At 38.1% G+C, this 13,158-nt stretch overlaps 1 long non-coding RNA gene across 1 annotated transcript; it reads left to right on the forward strand.

Annotated features, from left to right (window-relative positions):
• Positions 1-473: 473 nt before the first annotated feature.
• LOC130610229 (uncharacterized) lies at positions 474-8,407 on the forward strand. Its single transcript, XR_008975003.1, has 3 exons — positions 474-659; positions 1,476-1,571; positions 8,364-8,407. It is a non-coding gene; the product is annotated as an uncharacterized LOC130610229 (long non-coding RNA).
• The last annotated feature ends 4,751 nt before the right edge of the window (positions 8,408-13,158 follow it).

Genomic DNA, 13,158 nt, shown 5'->3' on the forward strand with positions numbered 1-13,158 from the left:
ATTCTCCACACTTTCACCTTACGATTTGCAATTAAAAGGAAAATCAAAGGTCAGAGGATGAGGTTTCTCCAGATATCAAGCATCTAGGAGAACCGGTAAGAGTGTATTGAAATTAACTGGAAGGTTTACAGTTAAGTCTTTTGTAAATCCAGATACAGTTACAGTTTTTAGCCTACCTAAACTTCCTATAGTATGGCACAAAAGCAAGGATATACCCTATTTGTAAACCAGGGATACAGAGTAGCACTGTTCATGAAGTGGACACACAGATCCATAAGCATTTAAGCATTTCCAGTATCACAGCTTTGCTGTGTTTTATGAGTAGAAATGATGAGTAGGCTGAAGTAGTCTTTGATGTCTCACATGAATGTGCAATAGTCTAATACGACTGTGATACCTAACCCTCACATGGCCAATGGTCTTGCAAGGGGTTGCTTCCTCTAATGATTGCATGGTTCTCAAGCATTTAGGGAGATGAACTTGATTTCTTCAAGTTGTCAGATGTCCTCTTTTCTTTTTTTCCCCAGTAGTTTGCTGGAATAGGCTCAGATATTTTACATATAGCTACATTTAGTAGCATTTGCAAAATGACTGTAAATCTGCCATCAAAGTGCTTGTTTATACATAAAGGCATACAACTTCAGAAGAACCTGTTACATGTAAGTAGAGATGAACAGCTCATAACCTGTTAAAATTACTTACAGGTGTATGTAGCAGTCTGTCCTAAGAAATGAATCATACTTTTATTCTTCTCCTTATAATAAAGGTATAGGGAGTTTTATTCAAAACAAAATCTTGTTTTATTTAGAGCATGACCTGAAAACTATACTCTTAAATCCTTCATAAAATACTTGTAAAAATAAACTTTTCTGTAAGGGTTTCAAAACAATGTGTTTGTTTTTACCCAGTCAAAAAGTTTAGAGGGAATAGAGGACAAACAGAAGCAAAGGGCCAGATTTACGGAAGTATAAAAAACTGCACATGATGGAGTTCAGTCATGAGTAAAGACTTCAGTATTTGGACGTGCAGACTGCTTGGGTATAGGTATAGCAGGTTCACTTCTGGAAAGAGTAGAGGGATTCTATCACAGTAATGATCCTTTCCCTGAAATGAAAAAAATTGCCAACTTTCTACCCTCTCATGGCACAATTAATTGCAATTTTAAGTTTGGGGAGCCCTAGTGTTGGGATTTGTCAGATAAATGACAAGTAAGTGTTAAGTAAGTATTATGAAAGGTAAGTAAGTATTATGCTTAAGTAAGTATTATGAAAGGTTTGATCATTTGGGTGACAGCTACTTTCAGAGGGGAGAAAAACAACACAATTAGCAAAGTGCTTCGTTGTCTCTAGTGAGTTTGATAGTAACAGATCTTCTAATTCCTCTGGTCCATACTAACTGAGATGATCTCTGCTTGAAGGTTTTGTCCATTATGTATTTAAACTTCATGAATTAATTACATTTTCTTTTCAGTACAGATTCCAGTTGCTCCTGGACTCACTAAGAAGGTAAGAGGGAAACACAGTGATGATGGGTTGTAAAATCAAGAGCAAGGACATAAAGCAGAGCAATAGGTATGTACTGAATATATATATGTTTGCTTTAATCTTTAAATGTAAACTTAATGCTTATTGCAAGTTAATAATAGTTTACCAGAAACAGATTTGCCTTTCACTGAGACATCAAACTTGAGGTAACAATAGCAAAATGAACAATAGCTTATATGATGGCAACATGAGAAATAGCTTCTAAGTGTTAATGCTTTGGACTCGCTTGGCTTTTCTTTGCTTGCAGAAGCAGATATGAATGTATTATCCTTTCAAATTGCTTTGATAAATCTCATTCCCTTTAGGATTAAACATTCCTGAACATCTTTATGCCTTACTGAGCTCTTTCAAACAAACATAAATTATTTTTTTCACTCAACGTTTATACTCGTAAGACCTAATTCCCCTGGCCTTTAGCATTATTCTGGTCATGTCCACTTGTGCAAAGTTACCACAATGTTATTCTTCTGATATCTTACACACCTGCTCCGTGCACTTATAGAGGCACAAAGATCACATGTGGCACTGAGCAGTGCCAAGCAGAGACAAGACTCAGAGTTTGATTCTGCAGTGTTCTACTGGGGTAGGCTGGATGGTTAGATGTCGAACATCAGTTTTAGATGCAAATCCAGGACACTTGTATGCTTTATGTGACTGCAAATGCAGACTTAACCACCAAGTACTAGCTCCTCTGTAATTCAGCGTATCACAACCAAGTTCAGGTTAAGGTGAACACACATACAGAGAAGAGTTCCTGCCTCATAGCTTCTCATACACAAATATTTGGAAAATTGTTACTGGCAGTTGACTCAGCTCTCTTGAAATAATTGAGCCACCTGATTTATACCACTAATTTTTTATTCACTGTGCTATAAATGCCTGGAAGCTGACCCTGTTCACAGGAAGTTGATACAGAAAAAAGAAATTTAGGGTTGTTTTTTTTTTGCAGAAATGGTACCCCACAGAAAGCAGTATCAAAATATTACAAATACCAACCAGAATGCTACAGTTCCACACAGCCAAGTTTTCATTTGGTTTTATGAATATGGTAGGTAACACAAGCCTTTTGGTTGTCTGGCCCTCAGTCTTGGCAAAGCAATTTTCTAAAGTGGTGGAGGTCAAAACATAGGAATTCTGTGAAGAGCTCATATTTTATATTGTAAGTTTGCTGTGAGATGTCTTATATGCAGCCATTCTCCATTTTTCCTGTTTGTTTTTCAAACAGCCGACTATATCAAACCTGTATATTTACACAAGAACATCCCTATAAATGCTTCATGTGTAGTATTTAATATTTCTGTAGTAGATTAGAGGAGGTAAGTAGCTGACAAAGTGCATGAAGGTGATAGAGACCGGAGATAGGGTGAGTTCTTGTCCCAGCAAATCCTTATAAAGAAATCTCTGCTAAGGAAGAAGGAAGGAATGATCCATCCCAGCTAAGACCCTGAACCACCGATATATACTAGTTCATTTTTTCATGTTTAATCATAAGTTTTATGTCCTAGTGATGTAGCAGTAGCAGTACTTGAATGAGATGGCACACCAGATAATATGGAAAAAAAAGAAGTGAATAAACCCACAATGTGTGCTTCAGATTATGACTATTTTAGAATTCATGGGCTTTAGAAAAAAATCTGCTTTTTCCTTCATCTCTGTGGTATGTCATATAGATGGACTATGGATTCTCTAGTTCAGGAACAAGACTTTATATATGATACAGTACAGTTCTGAAATACTGAAATGTAATAGACAAAAACGATCTACAGAGACACACATATGATTTGTCTTTTACTTTGCATGTGACCTGATATTTGGCTGCTAAACAGTCATCCTGTAATTGGACTCACAAAATTAAAGTCTCATTTCCTTTAGCGACAGGGAAACTGCTAAAGGAAGTCTCTGCCATACTCAGTTTAATTTAGATGATCAACCAAATGCACAGATGTGGATTTAAATCCTCTAGAAAAGGAAGTGGGACTCTTCTAGGCACACCGCTGTGACATTTCTAGTATTCTGGACAGGGCAGGATCCCTACAAAAATGTTCTCCCTTGCACTGAAGTATTGCTACAGCACTGGTAATAAATCACTCAGCTTCGGTAAGGTGTAAAAAAATGGGGAAAAATGTTTTCCAGTAGCTGGCAAAGTATTTTTTTTTCCATGTGGCTTGATTTTATGATGAAAATGTAAAGTTTACATTACCTGATATTCTATTCAAATTGATGCATGCATTTCTAACTCGCATGTTATTTTTTCATATTATGGAAGTAGTTAAATCTGGAAGCAGAAAAATGTAATTCCAAATGAAACTAGACAGAGATGACCCATAATATTAAACTTCGGTACTTTCATTTACTGGCTTCCTGTTAGATTTCATGCAGTAAGTTTAGAGCTTTGCCAGTGCGGTCATGTTTATTCTTAAAGAGTTATTCCTGCCATTTGTGCGCTTTTACTAGTTATAAATTCAGTCATGTTCCTATTACATCTGTTATCAACTGAATGCATTATATATTAAAAATTGACTTCCTAAACCTTTCCAGGTAAAAACCAACCAAAAAAAAAAGCAAGTAAATGTGATTTTAATAGCAGTGGGTTTGTGGCAATTCTGTTGGTTTCAGAATTATACACTTGGTGGTATCATTGCCCTTTAAAAAAAGGGAGAAAAAAGGAACTATAAGGGATTGTTATCACTGCTATCTTTCTCACTAACCAATTCAGGCATCTCTAAAGCACCAAGAACTGAACAAAATGATTTATAAGAATACACAGGTTCCCTCAGACTTTGGAAAATGATGGAATACTGTTAGTACTGTGGGAGTTCTTGTGCATAAGCAAAGTTTATTTGCTATTCTTTCCAAATATTTATATTTACTTTGAGTGTGTGTGTGTTTATCCTGAGGTTTTCTACAATATTTGCACAATCCTCTTGAATTTTTTTCCAAGATTATGATCCAGTTAACATTCAGAAATCACGTTTGCATTATGCATACAAGCTGACTGCAGAGAAGGCACTGTGGTGGTAAATCAAAGAAGAGGCATTTAATCTAATATTTCTAAAATTTACTCTTAGATCAAATTTTAACCAATCAAATTTTGAAAGTTCAGCAAAAGCCAAACTTACAGTTAAGAACTAACAAGCTGGGAAAGCTCCTTATCTAAAATGGTTCAAGTGTCCTTTAAGAAACTCTGGTCCAGTGCCAAGATGCATTCCCCTCCACCCATAATATTATAACTGTATTTTGGAAAGAAAAAAAAAATCACCATTTGGAAGCTGTATTTCCTCAGGTAACACAGGTAAAGCACATAAAATTCTTCCTGCTGAAGCCAATGTAAGCTTGTGAAATCTGCAAGCTTCTATGAAGCATTTCTAAAAATGTGATGGTGTTGGCCCCTGCCTGCAAAGGCCTTTCTGTGGTGAAGGCCAGAAGTACCATGCACAGGACATACTTTTAATATGAAAATGGAAAGAACAAGCTCAGCCAAATTTGTGCTCCAGGCTTGGACTGTGAACACCAGCAAACTGTCTCAGCTATGTCCAGCTGCAGAGGATGGGGAAGTGCACAGTCAATCAATGGCTCTTATATGCCCCTTTCTGCCCTCATATCTGAGTGTCCCACAGTCACCTTCCAAACTCATGTGTGTGGTATAGGGATGGATAAGAATTCAGGTTAACAGAGAAAACTCAGTTTCAAATACGCCAGCACTTTCCTTCCCATAGTTGGAGGAGTGATCCCATCCTCAGCACAGATTTCTTCCTTTTCCTCTTTCTCCCCACTGAAAGCAGAGGGAGATGGGATGGCACATCAGAGCAGGTGCCTCTCTTTTGTATGGTTAAATGAGGAAAAATAAAACTACAACACACATAATGGTTAGCTTTGGCAATGACTGCTGATGTGCTTAGACAGAGACCATAACGATGAATTTTGTCTTGGTGTATGAGTATGGATGAAAAAGCCAAAGAAATTTAAGTTTAGTTGACCCACACATGAAGTTATTTGTGTGTGTTTGGTGGTGTTTTCTTAACCTGTTAAATTCACATGTTCTGATTGTCTTGGAATATTCTTCTCACCCAAAGTCTTAAGTTTTGAAAATTATAAGTTGTTTAGGTCTATCTTCTAATTGTGTAATTTAGTTCAGTTTCAGCTTGCAAATAATTTCCTCTTTAGACTTGTTTCCTTTATGAATTATATAAGGAAAAAGAAATCCTTCAGCCCTTTGCATTTAGACACCCTCCCTTGGTACTGCTTCTCTTGCAGGCAGTGCAGAAGTAATGAATACTTGTATTATCTAAATTTTATAACTAGCAATATCTCACACTGATAAAGTCCTTTGAGAAAGCAATAGGATAGGTTGGTACATATACCATAACATATTTAATTAATATAGCCAGGATAAATACCTGAAAGTGCCACTGTGTATGAAATGACTGTATCAGCAGTGAATTACTACAATTCCCACCTCCTTAAATTCCAGGAAAGAACTTCCATTTTCCTGGAGGGTGACTCTTTTAATAAGGGGCAACTGAGAATTGATAAATAAGCAAGCAAAACCATAAGTCACATGGTGCCAGGCTCCAGTATGCAGGTGATCCTGACAGGCTCACACAGCCAGCAGGCAATTACAGTTCACAACAGCAAGGTGTCTTCAGGGTGCTCAGTCTGCCATGATCATGTATCAGCTCTGTGCTGAAAAATTCATCACTGTAACTGAAATGCATATGTGGTTCTCCTTCCCCGAAATGCAAGGTCAGCCTGTAACGTGGGGCTGGTGACCCCACTCCCCACCAGAACTTTACAAATCTTGCACACTTCTTTCTTTGCCATTTTCTCATAGTAATAATGTGCACCGAGCACATACATAATACAAGGAAGGTTAGTTTTGTCATACAACAAAGTTAATGAAAACCTCATGCGAAATGCTTACAGTATGTTGCAAGTTTCCATTCATATAAATGCATGTGCATTTGTTGTGGTTCTTTAAAAATGCTAAAACATGTAGCGTTTTAACATGCACCTGAGTGGCACATCTCCGCTGAGGTTTTGCTGATTATCCCCAACAGCATGGACACAACGTGGCAAGTTGGCTGGGTATGAAAAGGGCTGTGTTGGAGAAAGTAACAAGGTCTGTTATGAAGAAATGGCTGTTTTCACTAACACAAATGAAAGCTTGGACCTTATCGGTACTTTCTTGATGAATACAGTCCTCCTCTCTTTAAACCCACATTGTAGTACGTACATGCATACACATGTAACTGCTGTAAGGCTTTATGTTGGGATTCGAAGTTTTACAGCTATATAGGACAAAAACCTACTCTGCATATCGCACAGTCTACATGGAGTTTGTTTGAGGATGCTGTGATCAATACAAAATGGAGAGGTTTGGTTTGTAAGACAAAATTAAATCTTAACTATCTTTTTCACAGAACAGACTTTCCTCTTACTGCTAAAATTACCAGCTGGGCCAGACACACCACCACCGAGGAACACTGAGGAATTCCTTAGGTCTCCACTGGTGCTTCATTTATATCTGGCCTAACAGACAGAATGAAGGCTGGCCTGTAAAGTTGTTATTATAATGTCAATATAGATATAATTACATTTTCTCCAGCAATGGAATTAATACCAGTAGGAAACAAAATCATTTTAGGTTTCTCCTGCTGCATTTATATGAGTTAGGGTCTAAACGGCAACCAGGGAAATCTGGCCCTTGTGCTCAAATAATGTAATGCCCATGCTTTCCATTTCTAGATGAAATTACTACTAGTGGGATTTATGCTACTCAGGAAAAGGAACTTTTGTAGCTAAATCTTTTGGTTGCTCAGGCTGCTTTGTCTCACCACATAAATATAAAAAATCTTTTACGTGACTTTGCATACACAGATATTCATCTAGAGGTGTGTGTATGTTGGTTTGTGCCTTTTCAGGGAGGCTACTGTTAAAGACAAGATGATGCAAGTCATGATGAATGCAATTTTCATGGGAAAGATGATGAGCCTCATGGTACTATTCCCTGTACCCCTGAGCACATTCTAGGTGGAAGAGGGACCTCAGGTGGCAGATCACCAGTTTTCACCCGCTCTGACATAACATTCTACGGCTCTGAATACAAACTGCTCTGTCTCCACTTGAGCCCTGGGATGCTGTTCCCTGCATCTCCTTACTGGGGAGCCCAACAGGATGTGTAAAGATTTCCTGACAGCCCATGTGCCCACGTTTTTCCTGGTGAAAGCAAGGACTGGGAATAGGAGAGGGGAAGGGCTTAGTTAACCATAGGCTTGTGTTTTCTGCTTTAATGTGCAGGTCAATTAGAAAATAAATTGCTGCAAATTCCTGAAGCGTTTCTTGTGCAGCAGGAGATTCATTTTTCCCTCAGTATCACAGAAAACATGGTATTAGCTTAGAGTGATAAAGAGCTAATTCTCCCTATTTAAAATTGTACGTCCTGTGCCAATATGCAGTAGACCATCAGTTCTTAAGAATGTTCTCAAATGAGATAAAATCTACAAACTGAAGCCAATTTCTCTTACACATGGCCAGAAACCTCTTTCAAAAAAGTCTGGAATTACACTACATAGTATTTCAGCTGGTACTTTACCACTGTCAACTGCAGTGATTTAGAGCAAAGCCTTGCCTGCCTTTTGATGAAAGCAAGGGGAGATTTGTGCTCAGTCTTGCTTGGCCAGCCGGATTCTGTGCACAAATCAAGCCATTGTACTGCCCTCATTCAGTGATAAAGGTACAAATAGGGTGAGGGGTGGTTGTCATTTTAGTTTAGATCAGTAGTGCTGGTCTGAAGTAAATCTCCTGATCGTCTCACTGCAGGTCAGAGTGTATGAACCAGACTTGTGGGTGAAACCAGTGTTGGAAAGGTACTCCAGGAGGACAATTCCTGTGCTCCAGCCAGACGGCACATGGGACCAGACTGAAAAACATAGCCACGCATACAATATGAATGTGGGGTCCTCGTTTCCGACTTCAGCTCTGCTCCCATTTGGCTCTTTAGCCTTCTAACATAGATACAACCATCTGACACCCAGCATCCATCAGCAGATAAGAAATTATTATTGCATTACAGACTATAGTTTTACTACTAAAATTATTTCAACTAAGTGCTGGAAGCCCTAGAATAATATAATGCTCATCGCAAATGAATTGTTCTCATGATTTAAACTCAAAGCTTTCAAATCCCTAGCACAGGCTTTTGTTCTTCCTAACCCAAAGCAGCAGCTCTGCTTTTGAGACTCTCTTATAGCACATGCACACTAAAAAAAAACAGAAAAAAAACCAAAAAATATTTCTTTTCCACTTTGACTTACATGTCAAATGTGCTTATTTACTCGTAGGTAGAATGAATCTTGGGTTTAATTACTTTCATGCTAATTACATGCTTTTAATCTATAGTTTAGTGAATTATTAGTTACAGCTGCAGTGAACAAAATGCACACAGAACTAGGAGAAACATGCCCCTTTGTAGATGGCTGCTGTAGATCCTTCCTAAATCCTGCCAAGCCTTGTGAGTTAAGACCCAAGTAGTTTATAGGCTTTGAACAAATGAGTACATAGCAGTTTTTAAGAAAATCATTGCAGTCTCCCTGTTAGGTATGTAGCACTCCCATTGTTACTCAAACCACTTTAGATGTTCATAAACATGGGTGTCAAGTTACTTGGGTGTAAATGATGAAAAATTTGTCACAGAAAACTTAAGATCCCAAGGCGTTCAGTCAGGATTTTGTTCAAACCTTTTGTACTGGTTTTTAATTTTCCTCTTTCTATCATTGTTATGAAATGGCAGGTGGGTCAGATACCTAAAGTCAAGCTAGGATAAATTAATTTACAAACTTTCTAGGTATCCAGATTTAAAGTTTTAGCTGCACCAATTTCCAGTACATAAAAATCACACACTTGTATCGCTGTTCCCTTTTGAACATCTGAAAACTACAGCATTAAAGAATTAGTCCCCAGAGCATTATTTATTATCCACTTCCAACTGATGGGGTACAAAGAGGCTTGATGACTTCTTCAAGCTGCGGTAAAGCTGGGAAAGGAACCCAGATGTCCTGTTTCCTCATCCTGTTCCTGAACCACAAACCACATGTCCTTGCCTTATTAGCGACAATCACAGCACATGAAAACAGACTATTTATATCAAAATATTTCATCTGTTCTCACCCATTATTCCCTAACTCACCAATGTAATTATGTTGGCAAGGTGACAATATATTTTTCCTAGTAAGCACAAGCAGATCGTTAGGTTTTCTGCTGAGATACAAGCTGCACAAGAAGAGTTCCCAAATAACTAAAATCAAAAAGACCATGTTTTCAGTGAAAAATCCTTGGTAGTGCAGCAATGGGAGAGAAGATTTAATATCTTCCACAGTTGACTCTTGACAGCTGTATTAAAAGCAGAGATGAAGAAAGGATTATATTGTAAATATCAACCCAGAATGAGGTAAGCCAAAGGGAAAAAAACAAAACAAAAAACCCAAACAAAAAAAAAAAAAACACAAACCCACAATAAAAATGGGCTTTGGAAAGTTCTGTTTTTTCAATCATTTCAATTCCTGATCAGTATTCCCCAAGTGTAGGGATGAGCCTGTACCTTCTGTGAATCCCCAGAAGGATGGCCCCTGTTGTGGATCAGGCTCCCTTAAAGCACAGATGAGTCTGAAAAGCCCATTAGAAGGTGGCTACAGGTGGGGCTCAGGGGTGCTGAAGGCTTTGGCTGGGTGTCCCAGCTCTCACACACCACTGAGAATGCTACAACTGCACTTCTGGAGCTAACTTGCTATGGACAGGCTCTCACAAGCCTGCAGATGGGAGACAGGATCTCTGCAAAGCGCAGGTTTAATGATAACAGCACTGAAACAAGCAGGATATTCAGTTGAGAACTCTAGCTGAGTTTAAACTTGAGAAAGCAAACAGAGTGCTGCTAGCCATTTGATATGCTGGATGTTTCCTTTATACAAACAGGGAGAAAATGGAGGAAGCTTTAAGAACAAAACCTTGCAGGAGGGGTAGAAGGTGTTAAACTGGAAGAACAAATTGATTAAAGTAAGTTAACAGATGTCCAGTTGTGGTAGTGAATTGTATTAATTTGGTGAATTGGTAATTAATTGTATTAATGATGAAATGGTAATGAATTGTATTAATTTAGTGAATTTTATTAATTTGGAAGATTTTATTAATTGTATTAATTTAGTGAATTTTATTAATTTGAAAGATTTGCTGTAGCACTTTAGCCAGATCTATTCCTAAGTCCTTTCCAAACATACTATTCATAATATTGCATGCAAGTTAATAAAGCAATATTTAACAGTCTTCAGAGTTTGCATAACAAGCAGCATTGGACAGACAAAGACCTGTGAAATAGAAATCAGAGATGCACATTTCATAGATCTTGTTACAAATTGCCTAAGTGATTACATATTCCCTGATTAGCAAAAATCATGCTTGTTCTGGTAAAATACTTGCTTCTATATATGGGGAATAACAATGCATCTTGGGCAAAACACAAAAGTCATTAACAATTTTGCTACTGAAGTCACTGACACCACATTTCACTCTATATAAGGCAAGGACCTCTCAGCTCCTGACACTGCTTGTGTTGCCTCATCCCAAGACTCAAGTGGCAGCTACAATCTGTCTCCCAGATGCAGACATCATAACATTGTTTTGTATATATGCCATGTGTGGCAATCCTTTTATTTTTCAGTGACCTGTGTTTGTTAGGATGTAGACAACATGTACACTAGTCCTTCTCAATAGGGCACTGGAGTATTTGCAAAAAACTTCAGGTGACTAATTCCAAGCAGACTTAGAGCTGAGAATACAACAGTGATTCACAATGATTAGGTTACAAAAATTAAGCACAAATTAACAGGAACATTTGGGCTAGAATTTTTTGCTTGCTGACCATGTGCTCCCAATATAACCTTAAGAAATCACCCCAGCAGTGAAACACAACCAGTTGAATTTGAGAACTGTGGAGGGAGAAGGCAGCTAAAGAGCACTATATTTTCATCTGTTACTAAGTCAGAAACACTCCACTGTACATGTACTTGGGTTCTTTTGTTTTTTCTCATCCCATGTTTGGTGACTCAGTACAGTCCCAGTACGATCCTAAAGCCCTCAGTTGTTTAACACCATGAGTGAAATGGGCATCATAACCTCTGCATGGCCCTGGAGCTGCATAGGAATTGTTTCGTGCTTTCTGCAAAAGACGATGCCTTCAGATTTTGTTAAATGATAACAAATAAGGAAAAGCAGGCCTCCCCTAGTTGTAGCAATCCTATCCCTCCCCTGGGCTTTCCTAGAGGTGACAGAGTTGAAACTTCCAGATTTTATTTTCAGAACATGTTCATTTCTCATTTTGGTATTTTAAACAGTTCTCAGTTCCCATGTATTATTCAAGTGGAAAGAAATGGGTATCCAGTGCATACATAATCAAACATCCAGCCTGCACCAGACAGCCTTCTCAAATCACTTGAGAAATTTCCTTACTGCTTTTGTTATCATTCTTCATTCACCTCCTCCCCTTATTTAACACTTTGAATATTGTATCCCATTTTACCTCACAGCTGTGGGGTGAAGTAAGCAAGAGCTGTGTCCCTTCAAGCTCCCCTGAACAGTGCCTGCCCACAGAAGAGAGGTAGCTGCACAGATGTTGATGGTATCACGGTAATACAGAAATAACCTGTTGAAAGCAGATTTGCTTTCAAACCTTTCAGTGAGAAAGTATCCATTTCAGACAGAAGAATTAATGCTTTTTAACCTGCCTATCATCCTTTTTCATTGTCATCATGTAAAATAGCTATTGGTGTTTCAGTCTGGTGTTTCAATCAAAAAGAATATTTTTGTTATTGCCAAAATATTTACATGAAACTGCTATTCAGATCAAATTATCTTGAAAGTGCAAAGCATGTGTGGATTCCAAATTATTCATCTTGGAGAGGTGGTTGCATATTGAAGTTACACAACAGAAACCAGAAAACACCACCGCTGCTTCAGATTCATGGTAATGGCAAAAATAGCTGTTAAAGGAATTCCTCTGCTTAACTGCAGTACCGTAACAGGCACAGGATTTAGCTTTATTTAAAAACGTGGCTTTTCACTCTTTCAGGCAGACTGGTTGGTTCTGACTTTTGTTTCCACAACACTAAACATGAACAGCTCTGCACAAGGAGAGCAGTGGCATGGACATGATGCATTAGGAAGCTGAAGGACAGAAGGTAAAAGATGATGACTGTTGGTAGAATGACAGACCAAAAACACAAAATCAAAATCACACTAAACTGTCAGAACTGGTCAGTGCTGGTGAGATCCTATTGACTATATTGTCTTTCTTTGTGTCTTATGTTTATGTTTCAGCAGCACATCAGTTAGTTACGGAAAAAAGACTCAAAAATATCACCCAAACAAGGACTGGGCAGTACTATGAATTTCAAGGTTTTGGTGAACCATCGTTCAAGGTATTTTGATGTGTATTCCTTTGCGTAATGTTCTAAATATCATTGGTGTTTTTTAATAAGGGTTCTTTGTTGCAATGAAAAATGATATGGCCATATTAAAGCTGTCCCTAGGAGTACTGTGGTTCCCTAAAGGAACCATAAAGGTAAAT

Source organism: Pezoporus wallicus, unplaced genomic scaffold (genome assembly GCF_028554395.1).
Source record: "Pezoporus wallicus isolate ANWC-B61680 ecotype Strahan unplaced genomic scaffold, APGP_CSIRO_Pwel_v1 contig_5690, whole genome shotgun sequence".
Lineage (NCBI taxonomy): Eukaryota > Metazoa > Chordata > Aves > Psittaciformes > Psittacidae > Pezoporus > Pezoporus wallicus.